This window comes from Petaurus breviceps, unplaced genomic scaffold (genome assembly GCF_028583685.1).
Source record: "Petaurus breviceps papuanus isolate PSGF00001 unplaced genomic scaffold, PetGlider_PUasm1.0 98, whole genome shotgun sequence".
Lineage (NCBI taxonomy): Eukaryota > Metazoa > Chordata > Mammalia > Diprotodontia > Petauridae > Petaurus > Petaurus breviceps.
In genome coordinates, this window is record NW_027187460.1 from 47,730,690 (window position 1) to 47,757,007 (window position 26,318).

Sequence of the window (26,318 nt, forward strand, 5' to 3'; positions counted from 1 at the left end):
CTATCTATCTATCTATCTATCTATCTATCTATCTATCTATCTATCTAATCTATCTATTTCCAATGAGTGGCACATTGTCCAGAAATGGAGAGGTAATCTTTCTATAGTCTGCCAACTTCAGACAACATTAAAATGATTGTGTTCAGTACTGGGCACATTTTAGAAACCATATTTATATGTTGGGAAGCAGTAACGAGAGAGAATGTAGGCTGGCAAACCACTTCAAGATCATGAGATAAAGTATTATTTCAAGAAATTGAGACTATAATCTGCGTGGCTTGGGAAACAGGAATAGAAACAATAGCTGTGAATTTTAAAGAGGTTAGTTCATTCTGAACATTAAGAAGTAATTTCCAAACATTTATAACCATCTAAAAATTACATGATTGCTTTCTCTCAAATTGTAAATTTTTTGAAATCATTTATAAGACTCGTTATGAAGTTGAATGTACTCTACACATATATAATAAAAAAAATTAATAACTATAATAGCCCAAACTAATATATAATATCAGAGATATTGTGTTTGCTCTTATACACCAGTTCATGTCTTCTTCTCTGTAGTTCCTCATTTGAATTGTAGAAAAAAATGTGTTTATATCTATATTCCTTGTGCTTTGAAAGTAAAAGTATATCAAATATTTCCATCACTCTCATCAACCTTTTGTCATTTCAGGAGTTCTTGGTTTTTTGAGTATTCCTTTTTAAAGTGTTCACTGAGGGCACTGCTAGTCTTCAATAACTTTTCTGCCATAAGATATCTCCTTTTGCATTAATTTCACAGTTTCCAAAATAATATTGCTAAATTACAAGTATGACCATGGCATGTTTCTACTAAATAGCTTCAGTGATTCTGTAGTGTCACTAGAATAAAATTCAAATTTCTCTGGTTTTCATGAAAAATACTATAGCCTAACTGGTTTATAATCCATGTTTCCAGAAATTTCATATTATATCACTTCATATATTCTAAAGTCTCACCAAAAGGCTTATTTATATTTCCTGAATATCTTCATTCCATCTTCCATCTCATTACCTTTACATCAGCTCTTTTGCATGCCAAACATCAGTACCTCCAAATAACAGCTTCAGTGCCACTTCCTAGCGGAAAATTTTGGATCTCCTAATCATTGGCATTCTCCCTAAGCTCAAATTATCTTACATACCATGTTATTTATGCATGTATATATGTATACATATATGTGTATATGTATATCTATATATATAGTATCTGCCAATAGAATCTTAGATTCATGAAAGAAGTAAACATTTTTAAATCTTTGTTATCATCAATACAATTTTTGCAGATCTAGACTAAATATTTTTAACTTAATTGTATTCTCTTGTTCTGTGGCCAACACAGTTGGTGGGCTAACAAGTGGTGAGAATAACGAGATGGGGGTATAATCAATAGTCTGTTTATTACAGGACCATTTCATACAAGGGGCTCACAGAGTTTATAACAATTATTGTTTTGTCTATTTGTGTCAGTTTGTGCTTCTGCTACAATTTGTGCTTGAAAGACCATAGACTTTACTTGCATAGATTATCTAATTAATTGATCCAAGGAGGCATCATCAGAGAGTGCCAAAAAAACTCTTATGATCTAAGTTGCAATTCCCTCTAGCTATTTGTCTTACAAATTCTACCAATCCCACAGTGCTTCCTAAGGTATACTCAGCAGCTTGTTATATTTTGGTTGTAAAATCAGGAAATGATTCCTCAGGTCCCTGCATGATATTTGTAAAATTTTTCCCTGCTTGACCAGAACTTATTATCTCTTTCTATGCTTGTATTACACACTCTTGAACAGTACTATATACTGCCACTAAATAGTCCATTTGTGTGTTAGGTACTGTATTAGGTCCATCACCCAAAAGCATGGAAATACTGGGTGTGTTAGGTCCCTCTGCCAACATAAGATCAAATAGTTTGCTATGACATTTTTCCTTATAATTGACCTTCCACTGAAAGTAGTCCACTAGGGTTAGGCATATTCTAGCTCTTTGCCTCCAATTATATGTTGTTAAAACTTGTGGCTGTTAAATTTTACAATAATGACTCCATAAAAGCTGTTGCCCCATACTCCTGTATAGCCTTTGTAACCTCCTTAAGATGTTTTATATTTAATTTTTGCCATGTCCTATTGCCCTGGGCAGCTACTATAAGAGGGCATGCTACCAAATTGCAGCCTTTAAATCCCATTTATCTTAATGTCTGTCCTTCCTCTTTCATAAGTTTTTGAAAAGGAGTATATAATTCTGAAACTACTGTGGCACTGCCATTAGGCTTCGCAGGTTTTTAACTTCTCCATATGGTATTATAGAATACACATGGACTGAGTTTAATAGTTTTGATATTATCTAGGGGTCTTTCTCCCACAAATTCAGGAAGTGTGGTCTCTAGCTGATCACTGCCTTCACTCTTACCCATGACACTCAATATTTCTTTAAGACCTGTTTTGTCTGCAAGGCATACTTTAATGACATTATAAATTGCAAATACGGAACCAGAGTCACTCTCTTTTCCATTCTCCTTAATGAAATTAACTAAAACCTCTCCCACTACTTCCCAATCAGGTCCTCTGATCTGAGAGCCACTAAGGGAACCATGGGGATGTCTGATAGACTAAAAAGAAATTTTCAGAATCTGTTTCTTAATTGAAATCCCTTTCTTACAGTCTATAAGTTGTAATATTCTCAGATCTCTTCCTTCATCTTTTAAGTCCTTCACTAAGTTTCCTCCCATACTATATCTCTGTGAGCTCTGATTATGAAAAATGAAAATTGAGCGCACTGACTAAAGCCCTTCTTAGAGCCTTCCCCTTACCTTAAAGAAATCTGTTGTTCCTCAGATTCCATGTTGGCCCACTTCCTGCTGGCAAATCCTGGGGTTCCATTGCTAGAGAGTCAAAAGGAGTCCTGATGCCCTATGTTGTGGGAGCCACTTACTGCGGCCAGTATGGTTGGTGGGCTAGTGAATAGTGAGAATGATGAGATGGGGGTGTAATTAATAGTCTGTTTATTACAGGACCATTTCATACAGAGCCAAAGATACAAGGGGCTCACAGAGTTTATAAACCTCCCAGCAGAAGGTCTACATGACCCAAAAGAATACAGACACCCCAAAAGAATGCAGACAATGTACAATGACCCTCCCTTCATTTTTTTTTTTTACTATTTACCTTTGCTTAAGTTTATTTATTAGGGCTATATGTTAGGATCATATCTGGAGGCATAAACAAAAAAGATTACTATGCACCCTTCTGCCTATTTGCCCTGTAACCTTTCATATTATTGTATAGGGGAGGGGAACATTCCATTAGTGGGTCCAAGGAACCCCCAAACATTCTCTTTACTGTTGCAAGTAAAAGCTTAAGAAAGAATTACAGGTTTTTTTTTTTAGGTTATTGACTAACAGAATTGAGAGCAAGATAAGAGGAGAGAGAGAGAGACAGATACAGAGAGACATAGAGAAGTATATTTCTCTACAAAGAAGAATTGAAGAGATTCAAGTTGAACAAATGCATGAACATAAAACACACAAATATATATGCATATATATGAATATGGATACATTTTCCAAATTACTCAACTTTCTGTGTATGTGTGTGTGTGTGTGTGTGTGTGTGTACTATTACTGTATTGTGGTTATTTATAACATAATAAATATACATGCACAGATACACTTGTATATATATTTGAAATGAAAACTCAGTATACCAGATATATCTATGAATCATTGTAAACAATAGATTGCCACCAAATACTAATTATTTCTGATGGTTTACCACTTTTTGTCATCAGCATCTTCCATATTGCTTTTCCTTAATCTAACTAATCAGGGAGATAATCATAGCATCTGTTTCACAGGATTGTTTTATTGTCCTCTCCTTTGGGTACACATATTGGCAAAATCTATTTTCTGTATTAGAATAAATTATAGTTGTTGTTGTCCTTGCTTTTTATTGTTCTCAACAGATACTGAGGAAACTAATTCCTTAAAAGATCAGAATTGTTCAACTGAAAGCTAAAAACTCATGAGAAATTTAGAATAAAGGAAACAAAGTATAAAATAATGAAAAAATCTTAAAAATGAAATGTCTCAGAAAAACTACAGATCTAAAAAGAGATAAAAAGGGGTAATTTAAGAATTATTGTATTACATTAAATCTATGATCAAAGAAAGAACCTTGACATCATATTCCAAAAGATTTTCTAGGAAAACTGCCTTGATATCCTAGAACTAGAGGGAAAAATAAAAATAGAAAAAAAAAATTCCATTTATCACTACCTGAAAGAGTTCTTCAAATGAAAACTCTCAGGAAAATTATAGTCAAGTCAAAGAGGAAATATTTCAAACAGTAAGAAAAAATCCTAACATCATGGAATCAGAGGATTCTACAAGATTTAGTAGTTGCAACATAAAGGTACAGAGAGCTTGGAATATGAAAATTCAAAAGGCAAAACAGCTGGAATTACAACCATTGATCACCTACACGGTAAAAACTAAGTATAAGCCTTCAGGGCAAAAACGTTATTTAATGTAATAGAGGCCATTCCTGATAAACAGACCAGAGCAGAATAGAAAATTTGTCTTTCAAAAAGAAGAAAATTGATATATAAATGATAATTTTAACAAAGAAATAATAAGGCACTAAATAAGTTTAAACTGTTTATCTTTCTATATGAGACCATACATGTTTCTTCTATGGATGTTATCATTATTAGGTCATGTGGAAGTATTATGCATAGAAAGAGGGTGAGTTAATTATGGTGGGATGATGAACAAAATTAATAGCAAAAAAAAAGTGATGGCCTGGGAGCAAGGGAAAGGATGGGGAAGAATGGGGGAAAATATCTCATACAAAAGAGGAATGCAAGTAAAAGCTTAAACGGTGGAATGAAAAATGGTGTTGAAGTGTAGGCAATGTTTGAACCTTATTGCTTCAAAAAGAGAAAATATATACACAAACTCAACTGGTAGTGGAAAACTATCTTACCCTAGAGGGGAATAGGAGGGGAATGGAATAAGTGAAAGAGTCATGATAAAACAAAGGACATGTTATCCTTCATGCCTAAAGAGGATCAAAATGACATCATTATGTCAGGGTAAAGGTACCATATATCTAAATGTGGTTGATCACACCACTTGGATGTGCTTGGAAGGTTCTATCACACCTCAGAAACAATTGATCCTTGCAAAAATTTAAAATACAGATGTCTCTAAATGTGCCCATCTCATGTTCACCTTGAGCTACTGCAGTTCTGCTTTGATTGTAGAGCTCAGTACCTTCTTTGATGAGGGCACAGTATGCTGGACAGTCCTTTAATATCTCACAATCAATAACAAAGTTCTTTAGAGAGACCTTGAGAATGCCCTCTTGTTGTTTGTTCTGATCTTTATCTGATCACTTCCTTATAACAGTCTATTAGGCAAATATAAGTATGGCATTTGAACAATGTGGTCAGACCATGAAAGCTGCACTCTATGAAGTAGAGTTGGAATGCTTGGCAATTCAGCATGAGAAAGGGCTTAGGTGTCCTTATCTTCTCAGGTGATCTTCAGAATGTTCCTAAAACAATTCAAATGGAAGTGACTGGGTTTTCTGGCATGGTGGTAATGAACTCTCCAGGTTTCATGGGTATACAACAATGAGGTCAGCGCAATGGCTCTGTTGATCCTCAGTTTTGTCAACAGCCTAACCTCTTCTTTCCTACACATTCTCTAAATTTCCCAAATGTGGTGTAGCTCTGGCAATATGTGTATAAACCTCATCATGTGTTCATCAACATTTGGAAAGTATACTGCCAAAGTAAGTGAAATGATATAAAGAATTCAAAATTTCTCCGTTTGCTATAAGTGATGATTCCACATATGGATAGTGTGGTGCTGGTTGATGGAGCACCTGTGATTACTTGGTATTACTTGTCAGGATAAAATTAGCAAAGAATCAAAGAATTAATCCAAAGTTGACTTCACCCCAGCCTCAGTAACTGCGTTATGTGTACAATCATCTGTGAACAAAAAGTTGTACACCAGCTCTCCCTCCACTTTAGTTTTAGATTGTAGATTTTTCAAGTCAAATAATTTACTATCAGTGTAGTACCTGAAATTGATGCTGTTTTCCTCTTCTTTGAAGGCACCTGACAACATCATTGAAAACATCATGATAAAAAGCATGGGAAGAAGCATAAAGGCTTTCTTCACTCCATTGGTTACTAGGAAGGTATAAAAGCATTGTCCAATTATCCAGAACTCAAGCAAGCATGCCATCATTAAACTGATGCACAGTACTGATGAACTCCTCCAGGCAACCAAATTTTGCCATTATCTTCCACAAGCCCCCATGACTATTGGTCAGATGAATGAACGTTGTGTATAGACCTCTGTTCTTCTCCTGGCATTTGTTCTGGAGTTCTTGGGCAGTAAAGACCATGTAGATTTTCCTCAACCCTTTCTGAAGAAACAGTGACTCTAAGATGGATAAACAACTCCTAGGTGAAGTATCAGCATATTGAGGAGAATCCTGGCAAGAATCTTACTGGCAATCACTAGAAATCCCTTTGGTAGTTGTTGTAGGAAAAACCATTTCCTAGACAATAGAGGCATCCTTCAATTCCTGGGGCTGATGTATTTTGCCATATAACTTGGAAAATTTAAATCAGTGTTTATATTAGCAGTGGACACTCTGCCTTCACTAGATACATTAACAGAGGAGAGGACTCTGGTATCATTCAAAACCTCTTCTTCATTTGTCAGTTTGGCTAGAGAGGGATTGACTCCAATCAGTGGTATACATTCAATGGCTTCAGCATTTGTTTATGATCATCTTTTGAGAACAGAGTTGAAAGACTCATCCCATCTCCAAGATCATGCCGCTATAATTAATCAATGCAATCTCATCAACATTGAGCAGGTGAGAGGCATCATAGGTCTTTGGCCCATAAATGGCCTTCAGGGCATCATAAAATTACTTTGGATTGATACTATCAATGCAAAACTGAATTTTATTTTCCTTCTTGTGCAGCCAAGAATCTTGCATCTCTTTAAGCTTTTTTTTTTTTTTTTTTTGGCACTTTACTTTTGATAAAGTTAAAAACTGCCTTCTTGTAAATGTGTGAACTATCCTGCTGGTAAACCCTGTGGACTTTTCAATTTTCATTTATCATCTTCTGTATTTGCTCATCATTTTTATCAAACTAATCTTGATATTTGCAAGACTTCAGGCCCAGTTTAGGAAATGTAGTCATATACACCAAGTCTCTGAAAGCTGCCCTCACACAGGAGGTAATAATCCTCCCTTAATACTTGTATGCTTACAGAAAAATAAAAAGGCAGATGTCAGAAACAAATTCAATTTTAGAGGAGGGGGCAGAATAAAAAAAAGTGAGAGAGGAGGTTAAACAGAAGAAATGGATGGATAGCTTTGCAAAGTTAGTAATCATCATTGTGAATATGAATAAGATGATCTTTTTCCATAATAATGAAGCAGATTACAGAATGGATTAGCAACCAGAATCCAACAATGTTTTTTACAAGAAACATGTTTCGAAAAAAAGTCACCCACAGAGTTAAAATAAGGGCATGGGGTATAATTTTTTATGCTTCAGGTGAAATTAAAAAGCAGAGATAGGAATCATAGTATCAGACGAAACAGAAGTAAAAATAAACCTAATTAAAAGGAATAAGTGGGGGAAACTATATCTTGCTTAAAGGAACCATCCATAAATAAGCAATTTCAATAAAACATATATGCACTAAATAAGGTAGGACCCAATTTTTTTTAATGAAATATTAAATAAATTATGGAAGGTAATAAATAATAAATATCTACTAGTGGGGACTTCATCTATCTCCTCTAAGAAATAAATCTAACCAAAAAAATAAATAAAAAAGAAGTCAAAAAGATGTATAAAATCTTATAAAAGTTAGATATGATATAACACAGGAAAAATATGAATGGGAATAGCAAGACATATAGAGTTTTTCAACTGTACATGATACCTTCATAAAAAATAGACACTTCATTATGGCATAAAAATCACACAATCAAAAAAAAAAGGGAAGCAGAAATATTAAATGACCTTTACCAAAACATAGCAAAACAAAAATTACATTTAATAAAGTGCTATGGAAGCATAGATCAAAAGTTGGTTAGAGACTAAATATGCAAATTCTAAAGGATAAACAGGTCAAAAAACATAAACTATCAAGACAGAGAATGATAACAGTGGGGCAACATTTCAAATCTTGTTGGATGCAGCCAAAGCATAGTGTAGGTAAAATTTTATATCACTGAATGCATACATCAATAAAAGAGAGAAGGAGCAGATCAATGAATTGGGCATGAAACTTTAAAAAAACTAATAAAATAAAAGAAATTTTAAAAAGTCCCAATTGAAAATCAAAATGGACATGATGAATATCAAAGAGAAGGATAATGAAATAGAAAATAAGGGGAAAACAGGAATTGAACTAATGAAGAGATTAACAAAATAAAAGTAAAAAAAAATAATCAAATTAAATAAAACAAGGAGATAATTTCATGGAAAAAAAAACAGTAAAATAGATAAGCCATTCATTAATTTGAATTGGAGAAGAAAACCAAATTACTAGTAAAAAAAAATGAAGGGTAAATGCATTGTCAATGAAGAAATTAAAGCAATTATTAGGAGTTACTTTGACAATTATAGCAAGTAAATCTGACAACCTAAATAAAATGTATGAATATTCACCAACATAGAAACTACCGAGGTTAATAGAAGAGTAAATAGATTATTTAATAACCCTGTCTTAGAAAAAGAATTTGAAAAAGCTTAAAAATAAATCCCCAGGAAAATTGAATTCACAAGTGAATTCTACCAAACAGTTAAAAAAAATAATTCCAATATCATATTAAGTATTCAAATAAATAAATAAAAAATGATTTCTAGGAAATTACTTTTATGACACAAAAAAAGGTTTTGTTGCCTAAAGCAGGGAAGTCAAAAACAGAGAAAAAATATAATGGCAATGTCTTTAATAAATAATGATCTAAACAATTTAAAGTAAATGCTAGCAAGGATATTACAGCCACATATAAAAAAATAAATCACAAACTATAACCAAACAGGATTCACACTCAGAATTCAGAGTTGCTTTAATATTAAGAAAAATATGAGCATATTTAACCTTATCAGTAAAAATAACAATACAAAATCATGAGATTGTATCAATAGATGCCAATAATCCATTAATAAAATACAACATCCAATTAAAAGAAACATTATAAAGAATAATAGTGAATTATTCTAGACAAACTTTGGAGCTACAGAACCCATAAAATGACAAAGAGAAGCTAACCTTCTGTTGAAGACAGCCTGGTAGGCTGGAGGAGGTGGCCAAAAGAGGCTCAAAAGCCCAATGAGGAGAAGAATGCCTTAAAACGATGAATTTGACCCATGGAAAAAGAATCTCACAAGCTCAATGAAGAGAATCATTCCTTCAGAATTAGATAGGAGCAAATGGAAGCTAGTGACTTTATGAGAAATCAAAATACTATTAAACAGATACAAACAAATGAAAAAAATAAAAGGCAATGTGAAATATCTTACTGAAAAAACCATTAACCTGGAAGAGAGATCCATGAAAAATAATTTAAAAATTATTGGTCTGCCTGAAAGCCATGATCAAATGAAGAACCTAGAAATCATCCTTCAAGAAATTCTCAAGGAAAATTGCCCTGATATTTTAGAACCAGAGGGCAAAATAGAGGTTGAAAGAATCCACCAAACACCTCCTGAGAAAGATCCCCAAAAGAAAACTCCCAGGAATATTATAGCCAGGTTCTGGAATTCCCAGATCAAGGAGAAAATACTACAAGCAGCCAGGAAGGAACCATTTGAATATTATGGAAACACAAGCAGAATAGCATAAGATCGGGAAGCTTCTCAACTGAAGGTTCAAAGGGCTTGGAATATGATATTCCAGAGATCAAACGAGCTGGGATTAAAACCAAGAATCACCTACCCAGCAAAACTGAGTATCATGTTTAAGGGGGAAATATGGTAATTCAATGGAATAGAGGACTTTCAAGCATTCTTGATGAAAAAACCAGAGCTGAAAAGAAAATGTGACATTCAGATAAAAGAAGCAAGAGAAGCATGAGAAAGTAAACTGAGAAAAGAAATCATAAGGAACTTATCAAAGTTGAACTATTTACATCCCTACATGGAAAAACAATAATTGTAACTTATGAAACTTTTCTCAGTATAAGAATAGTTGAAGGGAAAAGAAATGTGCATATGTGTGTGCATGTGTGTGTGTGCGTGTGTCTACATATGAGTGCATATGGGTGTATGAATAAATATGTGAGTGTGTGTATATATGTGTACAGATATACATGGACAGAGGGCAAAGGACTAATTGAATAAGTAGGGATAATACTTATAAGGTGAAATTGCAAGATGAGAGAGGAATATAATGAGAGGAGATGGGGAGAGACAGAATGGCATAAATTATCTCAATTAGAAGAGGTAAGGTAAAACTGTTACAATGGAGGGGGAAAACAGGAAGGCAAAAGGGAATGGGGCAAACTTATTATCTTTGGGTTTGGCTTAGGGAGAGAATGACATACACATTAAATAGTGTAACTGACCCTACAGGAGAGCAGGGAGAAAGGGGATGAGAGGGGGGAAGATGAAATGGAAGGCAGGCTGGGGGGGGGAGGGTGGTTGTAAGCACCCACTTTTGAAAAGGGCCAGGATCAAAGTAGAGAATAGAACAAGTGGGAGATGGGATAGCATGGAGGGAAATATAGTCAATCTTTTACAATATATCCACTATGGATGTATTTTACATAGCTGTACATATACAACCTATATTTAATTGCTTATCTTCCCAGTAAGGGTGGGTGACAAGGGAGGAAGGGAATGAATCTGGAATTCAAAGTTTTAAAATCAAATGGTTAAATATATATACACTATTATTAATACTATTTTACATGTAATTGGGAAATAAGATATACAGGCACTGGGGAATAGAGATCCATTATGCCCTACTGGAAATTTGGAGGGGAAATGGGGGAAGATATGGGATAGAGCAGATTGAAGGAGGGGATATCCAGTGGGAATGCTATTTTGGGGTGGTGGGTAGGGGAAAAACGGAGAAAATTTGTAACTCAACATCATGCAGAAATGAATGATGTAAAGTAGAAGTTAATAAATTATTTGATAAAGTAAAAAAAAGAAAAAAAATCCATTACTCCTTGGAGATGATATGATGGTACACATGGAAAATCCTTCGAAGTTAAACAAAAACCTAGCTAAAATAATAAACAAATTTAGTAGCTTCAAAACATCAAGTAAAGCCAAATACAAAATCAGCTTTTCTAAATTAACAATAAGTTACAGGAGAAGAAATAGAAAGCAAAATAGTATTTGTAGTAATTGCACATAATATAAAATACTTGATGTCTGCCTGCAAAGATAAACCCAGGAAATATATGAATAAAATAGTGAAACACTTTTCAGACAAAATCATATATAAACAATTATAAAACATTAATTGTTCATGGGAAAGCTGAGTCAATATAGTAAAAATAACAATTCTACCTAAATTAATTTACTTATACAGTGCCATATTAATCAAACTTTCAAAAATTATTGTACAGAACTAGAAAAATTATAACAAAATTCATTAAAAAGACGAATTGTCTAGAATAGAAAAACTCGACATAGACCAACATCACATATACTATGTAAAGATAAGTTTGAAATGGGTATATGATCTAGACATCAGGGTTGATACCAAAAGCAAATTAGAAGAGCATGGAATAGTCTATGTCAGATCTATGGAGAAGGGAATAATTTATAACCAAATAAACCATAGAAAGTACATGGGAAATAAAAGATCATTTTGATTAAATTTTTTAAATGCACAAACAAAACTAATGCAGCAAAGATTAGGAGGAAAGCAGCAAAGTGGGGAAAATACAGCAAGTTTCTCTGATAAAAAAGAAATTTCTTAAATATATAGAGAACCAAGTAAAATTTACAATAATGCAAGTCATTCCTCAACTGAAAAATGGTCAAAGAATATGAACAGGCAGTTTTCAAATTATTAAACAAAGCTAACTGGATTCATATGGAAATTTAAAAAAAACCAATATTCTTTAGATAAATGTAAACCAAACCAACTCTGAGGTACCACCTCAAGCTATCAAATTGGGTAATATGATAGAAAAGGAAAATATTAAATGATGAAAATGGTGTTGAAAAATTGTTACACTTAAGCACTGTGGGTAGAGTAGTGAATTTTTCCAACAATTCCAGATAGCACTTTGGTAATACAACTAAAAGGCTTTAAAACTTTGGATACCTTCTGACCCAGCAATAGCATTAATTGATCTGTATCAATTAATAAATTAATATATATATATATATAATTTATTTATTTAATTTTAGTTTACAACTTCCGTTCCACAATCCCTTGAATTTCAAATTTTCTCCCTCTCTCTCTCTCTCTTTCCTCCCCCCTTCCCTCCATGGCAGCATGCAATCAAATATAGGCTCTCCAAATACATTTACTTAGCACATTAGTCAAATTGTAAAGAAGGATTATAAGCAATAAGTGAAAAAAGAGTGAACAATAAAAAAGAAGAAAGTTCACTCCAAGTTCACTCAAAAAAGAGCGAATAAGAAAGAAGAAACAAAATGAGAAATAGAACAATTAGTTTGCTTCAGTCTGCATTCAGACTCTGTAGCTCTTTCTCTAGTTGTGGATATCCCTTTCTATCATGAGTCTTTTGGAGTTTTCTTCTAACCTTGTATTATGGAGAAGAGCCCAGTCTATCAAAGTTATCCATCACACATATGATGTTTCTAATTGTGTACAAAGTACTTGTGGTTCTACTCTCCTCATTCAGTATCAGTTTATGTAAGTCTCTTTAGGTTATTATGAAGTCCATCTGTTCCTCATTTCTTATAGCACAATGGTATTCCATTACATTCATATACCACAACTTGTTTAGCCATTCCTCAATTGCTGGGCATCCCCTTGATGTCTAATTCTTAGCCACAACAAAAATAGCTTCTATAAACATTTTTGTACATATAGGTCCTTTTCCCAAACAAAATTCATTTGGAAGAACAAAAGGTCAAGAATATAAAAACATTAATGAAAAATGTAAAGGAAGGATGTTTCATAATATCAGATCTTAGACTGGATTAGAAGGTGGTGATTATCAAAACAATTCAGAACTAGTCAAGATATGGAAAGGTGAATCTGTAAAACAGAGTTTAAACACAATACCCACTATTAAATCATTAAAATACCTTTGTTTTGACAAATGTAAAATTTAAGTTTTGGGGATAAGAATTTAGTAGTTGATAAATAGGAAAAAAATATACAGAAAACTGGAAAGCAGTCTGGCAGAAATGAGATATAAACCAATATCTTATATAATTTGTTGAGATAAGGTCAAAATGTGTATATGGCTTGAAAATAAATAGATATATCATAACAAAGTTAGAATGTTAAAGGGAATTTGAAGATCTTCCCTCACCCTTAATAGGACAAATGTAATCACATAGAGCCCATAGTGGGAGGAGCTTGTTAAAAGGGTGGAACTGGAAGGGAGCAGAGGGGAAAATGAGCAGAGCTGAAGGAAGCAGAAAGGAAGCAGAGCAGCTGGTGAGAGGTCACTTTTGCTGAAAGAAGCCTGTTTTGTTTTGAAGACCTAATGGAAGGGATGGTGTTGCTCACTGAACTGGTTACATGTACTAACTTCTTGGTTGCTTTGACTGATTTGGCTCTCTGGTGTTGGGATTAGGCTTTCTCAGGTTTTAATAAATGTTTTGGTTCTCTCTTCCATGTGGAGAATCTGTTATATTGAATGTGAATATTACATTGGCATTATAGAAGTTAGAAGACATGGAACTTTTTTTTTTTTGCCTTTTGGAGGGCAATTGGGGTTAAGTAACTTGCCCAAGGATACATGGCTAGTTTTTTTGTCTGGGTGTTAAGTGTCTGAGGCTGGAACCGAACTCAGATCCTTCTGACTCTGGGGCCAGCGCTTTATTCACTGAGCCACTTACCCATCCCCCATGGAACATATTTTTTAGTCAGATTTATGGGTAGGAGAAGAATGTATAAATAAATCTCACAGCATTGTGAGATATAATGTGAATAATTCTGATGGCATTAAATTAAAAAAATATTTAAAGAAAACCAATTTAGCCAAGATTAGAAGGAAAGCAGAAAATTGGGGGGAGGGAAATAATTTTATAGACAGTTTCTCTGTCTAATCTTTCATAAATGTCTCATATCTCCAAAATATAGAGAAATTTGTTAAATTTGTAAGAATATTAGTCATTCCCCTATTAATAAAAGGGCAATGTATATGATTAAGTAGTTTGGGATGAAGTAAATAAAAGCTGTGTATTATCATATTTTTTAAAAGTTCTAAATCATTATAGGTTAGACAAATCCAAGTTAAAGCAACCTTGACATATAATCTCACACTTAACAGACTGGTTAAAATGATAAAAAGGGAAAATAACAAATGTTGGATTGGATGTGGAAAAAATGGTACTCTAATACATTGTGCATGGAAGAGTGAACTAATACAGCCATTTTGGAGAACAATCTGGAATTATGACCTAAGAGTTATAAAGTCTGCATATCCTTTGATCCAGCAATATCATTATTAGGTCTTTTCCCCAATGTGATCAGGGGAAAAAAAGGAATAGAGCCTATGTATTATTAAATATTCATAGCAGCTCCCTTTGTGAATGAGAAATCAAGGAGATTCCCATCAAATGGAGAATGACTAGACAGTAGAACTAGTAGACTAGAAGACTTGCAGTAAATACTAAAGAGTGAAATGAGTAGAACCAAGAGAATATTGTATGCAGAAACAGAAATATTGTTCAATGAATAACTGTAAAAGCAAAATTAAGTGTTGAAAATAGTCAAATCAACTAAAAAGAGCTTATGAAGGAAGCTTCTCTACCTGGGGGGGGGGATGACAAATAAGTGGAAGTATGCATTGTCTGGTTTTAAATACACATATATAATATAAAGAATACAAATTAAGATTTGTATATGTATAGGTGTTTATGTCAAATGTGATCTTTTCTAGTGTGGGGTGAGGAGGGAGGGAGGTAGACAGTTCAGAACTTTAAATGTACAAAAATAATTTTAATTCAATGTTTAAAATAAAATAAATGTACTCAAATGTTTGTGCTAAATATAATTTAGAAATGTGCTTTTAGAAGGAAAATCTATAACTGAAAGAAAACTTAGAGATGATATAATCCAACTATATGATTTTGAAGAGAAGAAAACTCCACAAAGAGGGTAAACTTGACCCAAGTTTTCTCATTATAAGTCAAAAGCTCTCACTACACATTATACTAAAAGAAATAGGTCAAAAAGTTGACTATCCTTTCTTTTGTTGGATATTTTTTTTGGGGTTTCAAAACTGTCTATGTGCTTTGCTCTTTGCAACCTACTGTTGTGTTTATCAAAAGCCTTTTGAGGTCCTAAATGCAGCTTTGCCTCATTTATTTGTAAAAATCTATGGCCTTTGTGACAAATTGTCACTTTTTATGTTATTTTTGTAGTTAAATAATTATTCACACACACATATGTATATACATGCGGACACATCATGAAACTGGATGCATATCTTTATATATAACTATTGGGTAACTATATCTTAAAACTATATATTTATATGTGTATGCAAAACTATATCTATATATGAATACATACATATAAGTTTATTTTATTTTTAACTTATGTAATAAATAGGTATTTCCATGACATAATACAATAAAAAGATGATTGTATATGAAAATTAAAATTACTATGACCAACTTGCAACTCCTTTCAAATATACAACAAAATTACCATGTAATTTTCTATGTTTTTATCCTCCATCTCCTGTCCCTTTCCTAGAGATGGCTATCATTAGACACAACTAGATATATGTTATAAAGGTAATGTGTGTGGGTATGTGTAAAATTAATCTATGCATACTCCTATTTATCAGTTCTTTCCCTGGATGTAGATAGTATATTTTTTCATTATGCCATTTATAGTTAATTTGGGTATTTATTATAGCCAAAATAACATTCAATTAAAGTCATTCTTAAAAGTGTTGCAATTACTGTATACAATGTTCTCTTGATTCTGCTCATTTTGCTTTTCATTATTTCATGCAAGTCTTTGTATGGTTTTATTCTTTTTAAATTTAATTTGCTTTTAGTTTACCACATTCAGTACCACAAGTTTTTGACCTCCAAATTTTATCCCCTCCTGACTTCCCCCCCCCCAGTCCCTCATGGCAACATGCTATCCAAAAAAGATTCAACATATATCTTCGTATTAAACATTAGTCAAGTTGAAAAGAAGAATTATAACCATATTCAATGAATAATGAGGAAAAAATAAAACAAAATGCAAGAGAGCAAATAGGTTGCTTCAATCTGCACTCAGACTATGTAATTCTTTCTCTGTATCCCAATAGCCTTTTCCATGAGTCCTTTGGAGTTGTCTTATACAAAACCTTGTATTGCTGAGAAGAGTCCAGTCTATCAGAGTTAGTCATCACAGAAAATATGTGTCAGTGTCTGTATGCAATGTTCTCCTGGTTGTGCTACCCTCACTCAGCATCAGTTTATATAAGACTCTCCAGATTATTATGAAGTCCATCTGCTCTTCATTTCTTACAGCACAATAGTATTCCATAACATTTTTGTGCCACAATTAGTTTAACCATTCCCCAGTTGAAGGGCATCCCCTTGATTTCCAATTCTTTGCAAACACAAAAAAGAGCTTCTATGAATATTTTTGTACATATGGGTCCTTTTCCTATTTCTATGATTTCTTAGGGTTATAGCCCTGGAAGTGGTATTGCTGGGTCAAAAGTTATGCACATTTTTATAGTCCTTTGGGCATTTTTCAAATTGCTCTAGAATGGTTGCATCAGTTCACAACTTCACCAACAATGCATTAATGTTCCAATTTTTCCACACCTTCACAAGAATTTATCATTTTCCTTTTTTGTCATCTTACCCAATCTGATAGGTGATATGTGGTACCTAAGAGTTATTTGATTTGTATTTCTATAATCAATAATGATTTAGATCATTTTTTTCATATAATTATAAATCTCTTTAATTTCTTCCCCTGAAAACTACCTGTTCATATCTTTTAATAATTTATCAATTGGGGACTTTCTATCTTTTCCAAAAATTAGTGAGCTCATTATTTCTTATAGCATGGTAGTAATCCATCATAATAGTAGATAACAAATTGTTTGGCCATTCCCCAATGATGGACATCCCTAAAATTTCAGTACTTTTCCACTGTTAAGAGAGCTGCTATTAACATTCTAGAACATGTAGGTTCTTTTCCTTTTTCCTTAACCATCTTTGCAAAGATACTAGGTAGTGATATTGCTGGCCAAAGAGTATAGGTAGTTTAATAATTGTTTGGGCATAATTCCAAATTGGTATCCAAAATGGCTGAATCATTTCACAATCATACCAACAAACCTCTACATCATGTTTTTCCCTCCTACTATTTTAGCCAATGTAGAAAAATCTTACCAAAAAAAGAGTTTCTTGTATTCCAAATGAAAATGGTGTAGTATGAGGATGTAAATCTTTAGGGGAGAGAAAAAAGAGAAAAAAACAAAATAGACTTAAGAAGCATTAAAATATATATGTACTTTTGGAATAAGGAAATAGCTAACTAAAGGACATATAGAGATGGGCATTATATGAACTGGAAATAATTTGATATATAGTTTCCCATTTCTAAAATAAAGGGATTGTGATAGGAAATATTTTGCATTTCTATTATTGCATTTAATTTATGGTCCACAATAGATGGAATAAAGGCATATATTTGATGTAGAAGTTTGATATTTTAATTTGTGCAAAGAGATTAATTGGGGGAGGAGACAAGATAGTGAAGTAAATGCAGGAACTTGCTTAAGCTCCCACTCCAACCCCCAAAAATACCTTTAAAATCACTCTAAACAAATTTTAGAGCTACAGAACCCACAAAGTGGTGGAAAGAAACAAATCTCTCACTGAAGGAATCCTGGCAGGCCAACAAAAAGGGTCTTTCACACAAGGCTAGGAGATGAGTGCAGTCCCACATGAGCTGCATTGGCCCAGATTCACGGCTGAGACTGGCCAGAGCAGACTTCAGAAGATTGAGTCACCAGCAGCTCTGGTGGTTTGAAGACTTCTCAACAAATAAACACTAAAGGAAGATTAAAGGTGAGTGGGGAACTCTGTTGGAACTGGGTTGAGAGGATAACATGGTCTGGTCCCTGCCTGGGGTTACACAGGCAAGAAAAGCATGAGAAGCTAAAAAGGAGAAAGAAAACATAAGGGACTTATTAAAGTTAAACTATTGACATTCCTACATGGAAAAATGATAATTTTAACACATGAGACTTTTCTCAGTATGAAGATAGTTGAAGGGAATATAAATGTGCATATGTATGTATATATTACACATGTATACATACACATATGTATGTATAGGATATATATGATATACATATGTATGTGTGTATACATGTATAGATAGACAGAGGGCACAGGATGATTTGAATAGAAAGGGATGATACCTAAAAAAATAAAATTAAGAGATGAGAGAGTAATATTTTGAGAGAAGGAGGAGGGGAGAAATGGAACATGGTAAATTATCTCATATAAAAGAGGCAAGAGAAAACTGTTACAATGGAGGGGAAGAGCAGGAAAGTGAAAGGGAATGGGTCAACCTTAGTCTCATTGAATTTGGCTTGAGGAGGGAATAACATACACACACAATTCGGTATCTAACCCTACAGGAAAGTAGGGGGAAAGGGGATAAGATGAGGCATGTTAAAATGGAGGAAAGATTTAGGTAGAGGGTAGGTAGAAGCAAACACTTTTCCAAAGGACAGGGTCAAAGGAGAAAATAGAATAAGTGGGGGCTGGGATATGATGGAGGGAAATATAGTCAGCCTTGGAGCGGCCACGTAGCACAGAGAGTAAAATCACCAACTCCAGTGTCAGGATGACCTGGGGATCGAATCTGGGCTCAGACAGTTAGCACCAACCCAGAAACACCTGGCTGTGTAACCTTGAGCAAGTTACTTAACCCCAGTTGCTTAGGGGCGACCAGGTGGCTCAGCAAGTAAGCACACAGGCTTTAGTGTTGGGATGACCTGGGCATCAAATCTGGGCTAGGATACTTAGCACCAGACCCAGAAATAACTGGCCCTGTAACCTTGAGCAAGTTACTTAACCTCGACTGCTTAATATATATATATATATATATATATATATATATATATATATATATATAATCAGTCTTTCACAATATAAATGCTATGGAAATACTTTGTGTAACTACACACGTACAACCTATATTGAATTGCTTGTCTTCCCAGTGGGAGTGGGTGAGGATAGAAGAAGGGAAAGAATGTGGAAATCAAAGTTTTAAAAATAAATGTTAAGGGGCATCTAGGTGGCACACTGAATAGAGTACTGCTCCTGGAGTCAGGAGGACCTGAGTTCAAATCTGGCCTCAAACACTTAACACTTACTAGCCACCTGACCTTGGGCAAGTCACTTAACTCCAAGTACCCTGCTTTCTCCCCTCCAAAAAGCAAAACAATAATAACAACAAAACAAAAAAAAGCCAACAAATATTAAAAAAAATGTTTTTTACATGCAACTGGGAAATAAGACGTACAAGCACTGGAGTATAGAAATCCATCTTGACCGTATGTGGGAGGATAAAAAAGAGAACAGATTGGGGGAAAGGATATTCAATAGGCTCACTATCTTGGGGGGTGAGAAGTATGGAAGAGATGGGGAGAAAGCTTGTAACTAAAAATCTTGTGGAAATGAATGTTGAAAACTAAAAATAAACAAGTAAATTTTTAAAAATTAAAAAGTTCAGTTATTTTTTGGAGAAATTAAATAATTTTATTTTGCATCTTTGGAGAAGAGATGTGTTTTGCTTACTGAACATTTGTAATAGGTAGCACTGCAGTGAGTATTATTTCTTACAAGTAATTTATGACAAATTTCTGTTAACTAATCCAAGGGAGGGACATATTAGATAGTAAAACCATAAAGAAAAAAGGTTATCTCCAGATAAGATGATATGAGTTTAGATTAATCAGTTTATGTTTTAATTTTATTTTCTATGAAATTTTCTTTCAAAATATAGCAATTATGGGGTGGCCAGGTAGCACAGTGAATAAGAGCACCGGCTCCAGTGTCAGGATGACCTGGAGATCGAATCCCAGGCTCAGACACTTAACACCCACCCAGAAACACCTGGCCGTGTAACCTTGAGCAAGTTACTTAACCCCAATTGCATAGGGGCAACCAGGTGGCTCAGCGAGTAAGAGCACAGGCTCCAGTGTTGGTATGACCTGGAGATCAAATCCTGGGCTCAGATACTTAGCACCACACCCAGAAATAACTGGCCGTGTAACCTTGAGCATGTTACTTAACCCTGATTGCTTACAAAAATAAAAAAAATATATACAGCAAATATGCAAAACACAATAAAGGTTACATAATTATATGTGTATTAGCACCAAAAATATTTTGAAAGATACAGTCCTGGAGTGGCCAGGTGGCTCAGCAAGTGGGAGCACCGGCTCCAGTGTCAGGATGACCTGGATCAAATCCAGGCTCAGATGCTCAGCACCACACCCAGAAATAACTGGCTGTGTAACCTTGAGCAAGTTACTTAACCCTGATTGCTTTAATAAAAAAAAAATTAAAAAAAAGAAAGAAAGATACAGTTCTAACTTAAAGATGTTGATTAAATTTAAATGTGAAGGTTCAATGCTTAATGTATTTATGGTGGCACCATCATGAACATTCAATCCAGTGAAACAGATCACTATCATCACACAGTGTAGGTTATTCAGGAGTTCCTACAGATGAGAAATTTGTAAAGTTTTTCTTTTTTGTGATAACAAGGAATGGGAGCCAATGTTTGGTGTCTATTATTGAGGATATAGTTGAATATCTTTACATGAAAGAAACATTTTAAAACTTCTTATAAGAAAGGATGAATAAGACTTTAGAAACACATAGGTGTAAAACAGAGCAGAAACAGCTTTCCAGAGGACTGTTGCTATGAACAGCTTTCAAGGTTCTAATTACACAGTATAGTGAACTCTATTTATTCAGTAACAAATCAGAGCAAACCATTCACAGAAAACAAGGTACAGCATTCAGAATGCTATAACTTCAGAACTTATCACTAAAATGGCCACATAGTTTTCACCAAAGTGGTCACATAGTTTTAAGCAAAAAATACTATTCATTTAGAATATCCTTCATTTAGTAAATCCTTAATCAATCATCTTTAAGGAGGCAAACCTCCTTAATTGACACAAAGTTCAAAGGTCAAAGTCCTCCACCCATGGGATGCAATTAAGTTACAATATCATCAGTTACTACTAAGTACTCTCTTAAGGAGTAGTGGAAAGTTCAAAGACCATCCATCCCCAGGTCACAAGTAAGTTACAATCATATCAGTCAGCATTAAATACCTAAGGAGAGGTCTTTTCATCTTGAATGGAGGTTGGCTCTCAGATTCCATGGTTCCTCTTTCATGGTCCCAGCTCCTGCTCAAATCTAACCAACTGCCACTTGAGTTCAAAGACAGACAGCTCCCAGTTCCTTGTCCAGCTATCCATGGTGTTCCTGTTCCATATTGAAGTTCACAGTGTCTAATCCACCCCAAGTCCTTCACAATTTCTGTTCCTGGGAAGACAAAGCTTAACCAAGCAATAATAACATTCAGACACACTGTTTGCATCCCCATCAATTCACTTTCTGCCTGTGAAATAAACATAGACTCAAAACAGACAAAGTACCAGCTCCACAATCATGCTTCCTCAGTCTTCAGCAGCTCCAGCTGGCCCTCAGAAGTCTTCAGAAGCTCCCAGAATTTGTTAGCTCCCCACCTGGTTCTCAGAATCTCTCAGCAGAAGTTCCCAGAAGAAAAGTCTCAGCAGAAGCATTAGTTGGCTCTCAGAAGAATCTCCGCCACCATAAGCTCTGTTCTCAAAATGAAAATCACTTTCTCCAGCCTGGGGCTCTCATCCTCAGCCTCCATGCTGCTTGCTCCAAGCAGTTCTGACTCTGCAGCTTGTGCTTTTCCTTATATAAGGTATTAGCTCCTCCATCTTCCAGCCCCTTCCTGTTACATCAGGAAGACCATCCCACTGTGAGATTCATAAGTTCTGCATCTTAATACTTGACACAATTGTGAGCTTGAAACTAAGTTCTAAGTACCTGTTAGCTTACCAATACAAGGGGATCTTCAAATTCCACTACTATTACAATAGGGAAACATACAAATTGATAAAGAGAAAGTAAGAAGAACCAGGAAACAAATAAATGTAAATACTAAATAAATGAAAATGGATAATTAATTATAATGACTATGTTTTGCAGAGAATATTTGAGAACATGTGTCCTTTTTCTTTGTGAAGTATTGAATGAGTATTAGTGTAGAATAAAATGTAGGCTAAGTGATATTTTTTATGTGTAGTTTAGTTTTGCTAAACATTTTCCCCACACATTCTTAAGTCTTTATTTGTCTCTATACTTATTTGTTTATGTCACAAAAAACAGATTGCTAGATAGAAGGAAAGATATTTGGAAATGAAAGCAATTTTAAAAATAACCAGCACAAATAATAGTTAAAAGAGTTTAAAGGTTTTTTTATTGGGGAGGAAGGATATAATTCATCTGAATTTGTTTAGACTGGTATTTAGAAGAAAACCTTATGTCAAATCACTAGTTTTATACCTTAATCCTGTCCAATTTATGACCAATCATAACTTGCATCCTATTTAAGAATCAAAGGGCATCTCTGCATCAAAAAAAAAATCTCTTAGTTTAAGGAGGAATATCTATATAAAAATAACTGTAGGAAACCCAAACCTAATCCTTTCAATTTATAATAAATTGTTATCAATAGTAAATCTTATTGAAGTTACCTTACTCTACTTCCTTTTTGGACAGTCAGTAATAGAAATGATAATTGGGTGAGAAAGCAGGTTCTCCCAGATGTCTCTTTCCTACTACAGGAGAGAGGTGGCATAGTGGGTAGAACGTTGGACTCGGAATCAAGGAGACCTAGATTGTATCTCATTTCAGTTACTTGCTAGTGGCAAGACATTGGGCAAACCATTTAATTTCTCTCAATCTCAGTATTTTCAAATGCAAAATGGAGCCAATAGTAGCTATCACACTCACCTCACATGGCTTCTTTGAGAATCATGTAATATATATTGTCTGTATATTATATGCATGTAAACTCATTTGACAAATTAAAGAGCTATATAGATGTCTATTATTATTTCTATCAGTAGCAGTACCTTAAAAGAAGAGTAGGGGGCAAGATATTACTTAATTGGTACTTTCCTGCTTGCGTTAGAGATATTTAATGAAAGCTCTTACATATGTCATTTATTCAAAAATACCCATATCTTAATTATATTTTCTTCATATCTTAGAATGATGTTCCAAGATCCTATGTGTAATATATAGAGTGATATAGAAGATATAGATGTACACATACACATAGGTTGTTTTATCATGTTATATGTATGTGTCCCTGTGCATGTATATGAAAAAAAGAGAAAAGCTTTTCTGCTCCTTCTGACATGAGTTGCATTTATCACCATTGTCATTTTCTTAATATTTTCCCCTTCAGTTTAAAATAGTGAACATTTTGAAAAAAAAAAACACTTCTTTCCTTTCACTTACTAAAGATATTTCTGAAATGATACAAAGTACAGTGATTTCTAGCTATGTCTGTTCAACTCAATACCACCCACTGTTGTTATTTAATCTTGGGGTCAGATATTGACTAAAACATCAGTCACTTTGACTTATCCCCTTAAGTCATTTTACATCAATGTGGTTCACTGGTCTTCATTCAAAGCAAACACTAAAATCATTATCCTGGAGAGGAAGAACAGTGTTTTGGTTTTGGAGAGGATTTTCTTTGTTGTTTTTTTTTTTTTTCCAAAAAAAAAAAGATATACAAATATCACTTTTCCAAGATGTTGTATTTAGAATTAGCATGAGTATTTGGTAGCTCTTGTTGCTACTGGAAGAGGAATTTGGGGAGTGGTAGAAGGGAGCAAACTATGTAAATACAGGACAGATAGTTCATGTAGATACATAGAATTGAATACAGTCTTTTGTGAGATCATGTGAGCAAGAATTATAGATCCATAACTAAGAAGTTTGAAGGAAAATTACTAAATTTCTAGTCTAACTCTTTCAATTTGTAGCTGTGGAAAATGAGGACCATAAATATTAGATGAATTTCCATAAATTATACATGTATCACATGGCAGAGCTTTTGATTGAACCCAGAACCTGTGAAAAAAATCCAATGTTTGTTTTGCTACATTTTGATTTTCATTGTATCATGAATGCAAAAGATGTATCAATGGATCACTTATAAGGAGAAAGGAATGCAAATTTCATTAGTAAATGATTTAACCTAAATCTAATAGTTAGAGTCTCTACCCGTATTGGGGTAGGGAAAAAGCAACATTCTATTATACAAGTGTCCTGGCATGTGTTCTATATCATAGGAATTTTAAGTCCGTTATTAGTGACTCAGTAACAAACCATAAAGTCTGTGATTCACAGATAAGAAACTAAGATCTTAAAGGTTCTGAGATAAAGAGTTTTGATATTTGGGCTGCTCGAGAATTGGTCAAAAGTAGAGTGATAAGATAAATTAGACCAAGAGCAAGGTTGGATGTTCTTTGTGACAGAGCTACATTCACCTACCTGTCTAGGACAGGATTTGTGGAAGAATTTGCATATGGGAACATCAGACCCCTGTTTATTATTTTTTTTTTATTTATTTTATTCTGATCTTATGAAATAAAAGAAGCATTTCATAATTAGCAGAATAGAAAAAAAGATGATTGTATATAAAACTGCAATTCTATTATATACAACTTGATATTCCTTTTAAATATATAATAAAGTTATCTTGCCACTTTATTTCCCTCTTTTCTTCTATCCCTGAGAGATGACTATTATTATACACAAATATGTGTGTAGACACACAAACACACACATTTGTACAATAATTCCATACATACCTATACTTGTATGCCCTCTCTTTCTGGATATAGATAGTGTCCTACTTAGGTACTTTGAAGTTAATTGACTCAGCTATTCTAAGTTGTTCTTAAAACAACATTGTTGTTACTGTATACAGTGCTCTCTTGGTACTGCTCCTTTTGCTCTTCATAATTTCATGCAAGTCTATCCATGTTTTCTTCTAAGATCATCAAACTCATCATTTCTTATAGCACAGTAATACTAATTAATAATCACACAACTCAAAATCATTTCCAAAATGAAACACAGATAGTTAAACATATTCCAGCATATTTCTTCATTTCATTTCAAGGAACATAGAATGCAGTCTTGAGAAGAAAATCAAAATAGAAAAGGCTATATGTCTTTATACTTATATATACCCACATATGTACATATGTATGCATGTATATGTGTATGTGTACATGTATTTGTGTATGTATAATTATTAATTAATATGAAATCAAAAAGGTGTCAAGAAAATTGAAAAGGAAATCAAAGTAAAAGGGAAGAAGAGGCGAAAAAGAGGCTCAAACAGGTTAGGTGAATTCATTAAGGACTTCTCAAATGAAAACAATATGAATAAAAAGTATGAAGCAATTGGGGAGATTTTCAGATTGTTGTATCTTTTATTATCCATGTACTAAGATAGTTAGTTAAGGAAGAAGTGGCTCCTTGTAGTTTGAAAATAAGTTTTCAAAACAACCAAAAATTCAGACAAAATGAAAAGGAGTTGTTCACATGAAACATAATGAAAGATAAAGAAAAGATGTAGGACGGATGGTAGAGAATACAATTACAATCTACACAATGATATTACTAGGTCTCTTTCTGGCATGGATAGTGTGAATGGAATCTTCTAGTAATAAAGGTGCTGTCTCTGTTAGATCAAGAAGTCTCAGGTTAATTTTTAATTAGTTTGTAAATTATCTCTACCCCCTAATTTACTGTCTGATTCTTAGAGGGAAAGGGGGAAATAATTTAGTATATTATGCCTATGGAAAACAGAAGTCAGTGTTGGATAATTAAATAAATATCACATGAATACCTTTTATTAAAAATGAGAATATATTTATCTCTTGCTACTAACAAACAAAATTCTTCAAGTAACTCAATCACCAAAAAAATTAAATACTTTGAGAATTT